The sequence below is a fragment of the Euleptes europaea genome, chromosome 11, assembly GCF_029931775.1.
Source record: "Euleptes europaea isolate rEulEur1 chromosome 11, rEulEur1.hap1, whole genome shotgun sequence".
Classification (NCBI taxonomy): domain Eukaryota; kingdom Metazoa; phylum Chordata; class Lepidosauria; order Squamata; family Sphaerodactylidae; genus Euleptes; species Euleptes europaea.
In genome coordinates, this window is record NC_079322.1 from 50,127,064 (window position 1) to 50,136,181 (window position 9,118).

The window sequence follows — 9,118 nt, forward strand, 5'->3', positions numbered from 1 at the left end:
CAGGGATGCAGCTCACTCTCTGCTTCCAGAAGTACCTCCCGCTGCTGGATCTGCACTGCCGGCAGTCTTTAGCATGGCAGTGGCAGGTCCCCAAAAGATAGAGGGGGGGGGGGAGAAGGAGGAGAAGAGTTGGTTTTTATATGCCGACTTTCTCTACCACTTAAGGGAGACTCAAACCAGCTTACAATCACCTTCCCTTCCCCACAACAGACACCCTGTGAGGTAGGTGAGGCTGAGAGAGCTGTGACTTGCCCAAGGTCACCCAGCTGGCTTCGTGTGTAGGAGTGGGGAAACAAATCCAGTTCACCAGATTAGCCTCCGCCGCTCATGTGGAGGAGTGGGGAATCAAACCCGGTTCTCCAGATCAGACTCCATCGCTCCAACAATCGCTCTCAACCACTACACCACGCTGTCTCCCACTTGAAATGAGTCCCACTTCAAAAAGTGAGAATTACTAAACTTTTATTCCCAAACTGTGGGGCAGGCCTCTCTCTGAGGAGGAGTACAAGGTTCTAAGGATGCAGAGGATCTTATAGCAAGCAAAGGTAGAAGTACTAACAAAGACTACAGTCCACAATAGCCATGCGGATTAGCTTTGGATTTCACATGTTAACAGATCATTTCAGGATACAGTGGTTCCATATTAACATACCACACCCTCATTAGCACATTATCTTGATACTTACAGGACAATGATTAGCACATTAACTTTGATACTTTTTGCAGGACAATGACTCAGCTCAAACCCAACCCCTTTCTGGCTATATATTACTCTTCCTTCACACTTGACACTGAGAGACACTGTCCTTCAGTGTTACTCCTCTGAAGATGCCTGCCACAGCTGCTGGCGAAACATCAGGAAAGGAAATTCCAAGACCACGGTCACACAGCCCGGATAACCTACAAGAACCGTAGAAGTACTTTGCTTCCAAAAGTGCATGTTTAGGACTGCTAGCACCAAAATGGCTATGTTGAGCACGGAAGCCACAAAGAAAAAGGAGACATGCAGCAACTTCCTGCCACAGCCGCATCTTCTGCTCTTGCCTCTTTCTTTGGCTGTTTGGTTGGTTTGGAGAAGGAACGCGAGGATCAGATTAGGGAAAAAATCATGGGAAATCCTATCCTGGATATCTCATATACTGTACTTAGGGCCTCTTCTGATGCTGGCATTATTTATTTATTTAACGTTTATCCTGCCGTTGGCCACAGCCTCCGAGTGGTTCCTCGCTCTATAGATCCTTACGCACAGAGCACTGGGTTGCAAATGTACCGTCGTATACAAGGCAGATCCAGAGTTTCAGAACCACTTGGTATAAAAGTCAAGGTCTTAAATGATGCGGAAATAGAGGGGAGCATGCTGGAAAACGTGGGTTATAGATCAAATCAAGCCTGAACTGACCCTAGAAGCTAAAATGACTAAACTGAGGCTATCGTATTTTAGGCACATTATGAGAAGGCAAGAGTCACTGGAAAAGACAGTTGTGCTAGGAAAAGTTGAGGGCAGCAGGAAAAGAGGAAGACCCAACAAGAGATGGATTGACTCAATAAAGGAAGCCACAGCCCTCAATTTGCAAGATCTGAGCAAGGCTCAGAAAATATTTTGAAGTGTAAGGATGTGTCACTGGCCACCAAGACTAGATTAATTCATGCCATCGTATTCCCTATTACTATGTATGGGTGTGAAAGCTGGACAGTGAAGAAAGCTGATAGGAAGAAAGTAGATTCCTTTGAAATGTGGTGTTGGAGGAGAGTGTTACGGATCCCGTGGACTGTCAAAAACAAAAAACAAATCAGTGGGTTATAGACCAAATCAAGCCTGAACTGACTCTAGAAGCTAAAATGACTAAACTGAGGCTGTCGTATTTTGGTCACGTCATGGGACGACAAGAGCCACTGGAAAAGACAGGTATCTGAAGAAGGGAGCTGCGGCTCACGAAAGCTCATACCCTGCCAGAAAATATTGTTGTTAGTCTTTAAGGTGCTCCTGGACTCTTGCCCTTTTCTACTACTGGAAAAAACCGTCAAGCTAGGAAAAGCTGAGGGCAACAGGGAAAGAGGGAGACCCGACAAGGGGTGGACGGACTCAATAAAGGAAGCCACAGCCCTCAGTTTGCAAGACCTGAGCAAGGCTGTCAAAGTTAGGACGCTTTGGAGGACTTTCATTCATAGGGTCGCCGCGAGTCGGAAGCGACTGGACGGCACTGAACACACACACACACACACACACAAAAGCGGGCTATGAACCTGCGAAGAAAGGCGTTCCCCCACTCGTCGAGCCCCGCCCCCCCTCCGCCCCATAAGGACGCGTGGAGGAAAGAAGGTGACGCCCGCCCCAGTGGGCAGCGGCATCGATCTACCAGGGGGCGGCCACGGCTAGGAAGGGCGGCCCGATCGCGCTCCGCCCCCCACCCACCCCTTAAACCGCGCTCCGTCCCACCCACCCCTTAAAAGCCCACCGCACCGTTGCGCCCTGGGAGGCGCGGCGCGGGGAGGGAAGGAAGGAGGGAGGGAGGCGGCGCTGGTGGCCGCGGTTGCGTGGGGGTACCTCGGGAGGAGGAGGAGGAGGAGGAGGAGAGCGGGGCGCTCCAAGGCGCTCGCGAGTTCCCGGCCGGCCTTGCCCGCAGGGCGCTGCGAGGTCGCTGGGCGGTGTGGCCGCTCGCTCCGCCCCGGGTGGGCAGCGCCAGGCGCCGTCGGCGGCGGGCGGGCTGGGCGTCGCGAGCGGTTGGCTCCTCGCCGGGTGGCCGCCCAGCGCGCTCGGGCTTCCCACCGCGGAGGAGCCGCCGCCCCCTTTGCCGGGACGCCCGGCGGAAGAGAGCCGGGCCGGAGGACAAAGGCCCTGGACGCACGGGGGAGGCTTCGCCTTGGAGGCGCCGCGCTCTCGCGCTCTCTTTTTTAATTTCCCCCCCCAAACTTATTCACATTCAATTATAACATTCACATTATATCATTCACATTCATTCATTATATCATTCACATTCATTATACCATTCACATTCAGTTATGTCATTCCAAGCGTAGTATATAATATGAACAATTTCTATCTTAGCACTAATATGCGGCTGTCGTATTTTGGTCACTAAACTGCATTAATAAACCAAAAAGAAAACATGGAATTTGCGGGAGAATGGCAGGCATGGACAACATACTGTGTCAATGAACTTAACTTGGGAAATATTAAGGGACAGGTTTTGATCTGATCAAAAATTTTTTTTCAAACTTATTCACATTCAATTATATCATTCCAATCGTAGTATATAATATGAACAATTTCTATCTTAGCACTAATATATATTAAACCGAGGCTGTCGTATTTTGGTCACTAAACTGCATTAATAAACCAAAAAGAAAACATGGAATTTGCGGGAGAATGGCAGGCATGGACAACATACTGTGTCAATGAACTTAACTTGGAAAATATTAAGGGACAGGTTTTGATCTGATTCAATTTTTTTTCAAACTTATTCACATTCAATTATATCATTCCAATCGTAGTATATAATATGAACAATTTCTATCTTAGCACTAATATATATATAAAAAAACAGGCTGTCGTCTTTTGGTCACGTCATGGAGACGACAAGAGTCACTGGAAAAGACAATCATGCTAGGAAAAGTGGAGGGCAGCAGGAAAAGAGGAAGACCCGACAAGAGATGGATGGACTCAATAAAGGAAGCCACAGCCTTCAATTTGCAAGATCTGAGCAAGGCTGTCAAAGATAGGACATTTTGGAGGACTTTCATTCATAGGGTCGCCATGAGTCAGAAGCGACTTGACGGCACTTAACACACACACACACACACATACATACATATACATACATACATACATACATACATATATAATTTCCCCTCTCCCCTCCTCTATTATCCATTTAATATCTTTATTTCTCTCTTCGTAATTAAAGTCTAATTCATTCTAATAACCCACATTTATCATTATCTTAAAACCTAATCTTTAACTTTGGTATCTTAATTACTTCAAACAATTTGAATTAGATCAAAACAGATCCCTTATCTTAAAATCTAATCTTTAACTTCGGTATCTTTAATTACTTCAGACCATTTGAATCAGATCAAAACCTGTCCCTTAATATTTCCCAAGTTAAGTTCATTGACACAGTGTGTTGTCCATGCCTCCCATTCTCCCACAAATTCCATGTTTTCTTTTTGGTTTATTAATGCAATAAGTTTTGCCACTTCAGGATTCGCTGCTCTCTCGATGCACGTTTTCCCCATCCGAATTCTCCAAACTCAACAATAAGCCCCCCTATGCGGAGGCATCTAGGGAGCGGCAAATCCAAAGTAAAACCTCCCATGCATAAATGGCCAAAAGGTGGGAGGAGGGGGAAATGGTACCAGTTTTTGCATATTCCAATTTACATTTGTAGATTCAAATTTGCACACAATTTGTTGTTTTTCTTCTATTCCACCTCAAAACGCCGTGGAGCTTTGAGGGAGCAGGGAGAGATCGGCTCTTGTCAAAAGACAACACACACACCCTTCATCCGGTTTTAGTGGGGAGAAAAAGCCGAAAGAGTAAGTATATCCGGCCACCCAACCTTAACCCCAGATGGGAAGACACCAGATGCCAACTTTCTTAATGGCAAAGCTCCTATGCAGTTAAACATTCCCGTTTACAAAACAGAAGACTACGTTCCGGGTACTGAAACATTTACAATTAATAATTGACACAGGGAGACAATAAAAGGGAAGGAAAAGCGGCGCAGGAAAGGATAAACATAAGCACTTAGATCTGTTAGAATGCTGCACCACTAAAACATAGGCGCATGGGTCTCGCTGGGCCTTCAAATAAGAGAAAAGTGACATTTCCCCCATCTTGCAAGCCACCAACATTCTTGCCCCCCGTTCCTGCAACTGATGGTTCTTTTATTTTAGTTTACTTAAAGAATTTTGTGTCCTCTCCCTTTCCCGTACTGCAGCGTGCATTTCCTCCAGTCAAACAAAACAGCATCTTGTCCTTTTCGCTTCCCATTTGTTGGACTGCACAGATGAAAATGGGATGTGGCCCTTGAAAAACCAGTTAGGCAGAGTGCTAACTCTAAAGGGATTGGGGGCTGTTTGCACAAAGGAGCCGTGCTTGGGGGTGGGGTTGTGTGCAATTTAAGCCTTAACGTCTTGAAGGATATTAATTCGGGGGGGGGGGAGTTGCCTCTGCCACCCAAATTCTATTTTAACAGGAGATGTTTAATTATAGGCTTGGCTAGGAAGGTACTGTTTGGCAAGAACATATAAGCCCTGTGTGTAGTGCAAACACAGTGTTTTATTTGGAAACCAAAAGGGTAAACATGAGAGGGCATAACCTGAGCTGCCGTTTCAAAGGGTCACATGACCCCCTCAAGGGCTGGATGTGCCAGTCACGGAGCATGACATGTGTGACGTGGGATCCCCTCGTTGACGCTGTGTTGCAGCTGCAGGGGGACAGCAATGTGCCTTGGGAGGCCCTGTCTGTGCCTGAGACGAAGGACGTGTCCTTTGAACGCCCGCGGCTGATATTTTTCAGTGCAAGTTGGCCAGATGGAATTATGATCCTGCTCGCCTGCAGTTGCTTCTTCCTCATGTGTCCCTGTGTGAGTGGTACTCAACACAGTATTTTTCTTGGCTGTGAAGTCATAGCTAACTTGTGGCGACCCCTGGTGGGGTTTTCAAGGCAAGAGACGTTCAGGGGTGGTTTGGTGTTGCCTGGCGCTGCGTCGTGACCTTGGACTTCCTTGGTGGTCTCCCATCCAAATACTCACCAGGGCCAACCCCTGCTTAGCTTCCGAGATCTAAAGAGATTGGGCTAGGCTGGGCCATCCAGGTCAGGGTCTGTACAGTACAGTAAGTAGCAAAAGTCACCATTGCAGCTTCATTTTAGTTCCAGTTGCAGAAACAGGCTTGCAGGGTGCCAGAGGGGAGCAACGCAGAATGATGGTGTCATGCACTAACACTGCTGACTGCTCTATATTTATACTTGGTTTATTTGTTTTTGTTGTTGTTTTTTAAAGAGAGGGGAGGTGAAAAGTCAGGTCTTGCCTGATTTCAATCTCCACGTTGCAGCTCCAGAGCCCTTGCTTTTGGCTGACCTCCCAATGCTCGCCCTGATCTGAATGTGGTTGCTCTCAGGACACTTTGATTGATTCATTTTAATATTTTCAGCCTACCTGCACTTTCGCCCTGACCTGGATGGCTCAGGCTTGCCTGATCTCGTCAAATCTCAGAAGCTAAGCAGGGTCAGCCCTGGTTAGTGTTTGGATGGGAGACCACCAAGGAAGTCCAGGGTTGCTGTGCAGAGGAAGGCACTGGCAAACCACCTCTGTTAGTCTCTTGCCATGAAAACCCCAAAAAGGGGTCACCATAAGTCGGCTGCGACTTGAAGGCACTTTACACACACACAGCCTGATCTTATCAGATCTCAGAAACTAAGCAGGGTCGGTCCTGATTAGTATTTGAATGGGCACCTGCAAGGAATACCAGGGTCGTGACACAGAGACAGGCAATGGGCAAACCACCTCTGAGCATCTCTTGTCTTGGAAACCTGAGGTTGCCATAAGTCAGCTGTGACTTGACAGCAGACACACACACCACTCCAAAGCAGCTTACACCATTATTCCTTCTTCAATTTCAGCCTCTCAACAACAACCCAGTGATGTAGGTAAGACAGAGAGAGAGAGAGAGAGTGACTGGCCCAAGAGCACCCAGTGAGCTTCTGTGGTAGAGTGGGGACTCAAACCTGAGTATCCCATGTCTTAGTCTGAAATGCTAACCACTACACCCATGCAGTCATGGCAAACACCCAACCTCATTCCATCCTGGAGTTGGCCCTGGCTAATGTGGCCAATTTTGTTTGTTTCCTGTATTTCTATGCACCTTTTCCTCAATGCTCGAAGCAGTGTACAGTGTGATCAGACAGTTTAAAAACCGATCCAAAAGGTATGCCACAGAATCCCTCATGCATTCTTTATGACGGTATTGAAGGAAGGGCAAGACATTTAACAAGTAACCTACCATTTCTTGTTAGAAAGGAAGGTCATTTTTAGACTTTTATTTTTAATTTTATATTGCAATAACATCAGAACCAAAATAACCTTAGCATATAAATGCTATGTGTCTGTCCATCCACTTCTCTGTGCAATGCAGTGGTCCCCAACGTGGCGCCAATGGCTGCCATGGTGCCTGCCCAGTGTGTTTCCTAGTACGGCTTCTTCCCTAAAGCACACAACCAGGCCTAGCATTCCTCCATCTCGCTGGAGCAGAAGAATATTCAGAAGAATACAGAAGGCATCGGCTTTGTGTCTGCATGCAGCACCCATTTAGGCATATCTGCCTCTATCATAGGACTCTTGGATTGGGACCTCCCACGATTTTGTCATTGGCCCCAGCCCCAATGGCAGCCATTTTGTTTTTGGCCGTCCCCTTCAGGGCAGCCATTTTTGGGGTGGCACCCATTACCTGTTTTCAAGATTCCCAAAGGTCCCACACGTTGAAAGAAGTTGGGGGAGTCCTAGTGTGCCCATTTCTAGGCCCCTCGTTCCCTCGCCAATTAAAACCTGCCCCTACCAGTTAAATAGCTATGCCTTCGCTCGATTAATCTACCAGTTCAACAAAATAACTGTCCAGCTTTAGTTTTAAGATCAACTTTATGATACTCCAAAAAGGAAATTAAATATAACAGTAACATGCATTTAAGGGACATTAAAAGAAAGTTTATTGCCTCGTCTCTTGTTTTAATTAAACGTGTTTTCTATAAGCTATACATAAGTGCAAGTTATGTGGTTTCCTTGGCAAGGTTGCTGCTCTGAGTAAATACACTGTAATATTATTTGGTTTACTTTCCTCCCCTTTCTAGGTTTTTACATTTTCCTTAATGCTCTTGTGTGGCTGCTTCAGTTTTGGCAACCAGATTCCTGGTAAAGGGGTTGAAAAAGTTCAACTGTAAAAGTCATTCAATCACAGAAAAGCGATAACCCTTTTAATTTAGCAACCAGGGAAGAGACCTGAACGAGAGATTTAGCAAAAGAAAGGCAGCTTGAAACTTAGTCAAAAGCTACATATCCTTCTAGTTCAGAAACAAAAAAAGAAAGTGAACATACTACAGAGGAAGGTATCAACTATGCAGTTTGAGTACCAAATCTGAGCATTGCCAGGCTTGAAAACTTTTCAGATTTAGGTACAATTGTGAGAGAATCACGGATAACTTTCCGCCAGATTTAGAGTGTTGGAAGGGTGGGGTATCTGAGATTTATTTATTTATTTATAGTCCTCCCTTCTCATTGAGACTCAAGGCAAATTACATTATGTAAATCAGTGCAATCAACAGAATAAGACATCTGGTAACAAACTACTTGGATTACAGAAATCTGAAACATAACGTAAGTATTAGATATGATATGTTCACAGTGCCAAAAAGTGGGATTACGTCAGTAGAGAACAATGTAGTGAAAATACATATGGCAAATAGAGAATATATACCATGCACAGAAGTGTAGTCCACAGTTGGTTCCCTTTTTTTTTCATCACCCTTTTGAACCTTTGTGTTATAATATAGCCCTATTGCCATTATTAAAAAGTCCTCCTGAACAATTCTGTTGGGAGACTTGTTAAATCAGAAACATCTAGAATAGATCCTATGAGGTTGGAAGGAGAGTGACTTGAGAAGGTTGGTCCCATTTTGATATCACTGAATGTGTGGTGGGGCCCAGAGACTCTGCTTCACAGACCAGGCCCCTGTTACACCACACTTGCCGTTGCTAAAGAGTCATGGAGATGGTCGGAATCTCTCTTCCTCCTCCATCTGAAGCACGACAAATGAACTTACTTTTTGCTGTAGTCTCTTTGAATCATGAATCGTATAAAATCTCACAAATCAGCTAACACCTCTGAAGACGGAGCAGACTACACCCTCCGTCTGCCATCTTCCAAGCGGCAACCTCCTCCTCCACCTGTCTTTCACGGGTCATCAAACAGCCCAGAAATACAAATGCTGGCTGAGGACTTGGGATGTGGGGTGTCCTCCATGCAGAAGGTTCCAGGCACAATCGTTGGCATCTTCAGTTAAAGGATCTCAGGTGGGAGTTGTGGGAAAGACTTTTCTCTGCTTGAGATCAGAAAAAAAGCCACT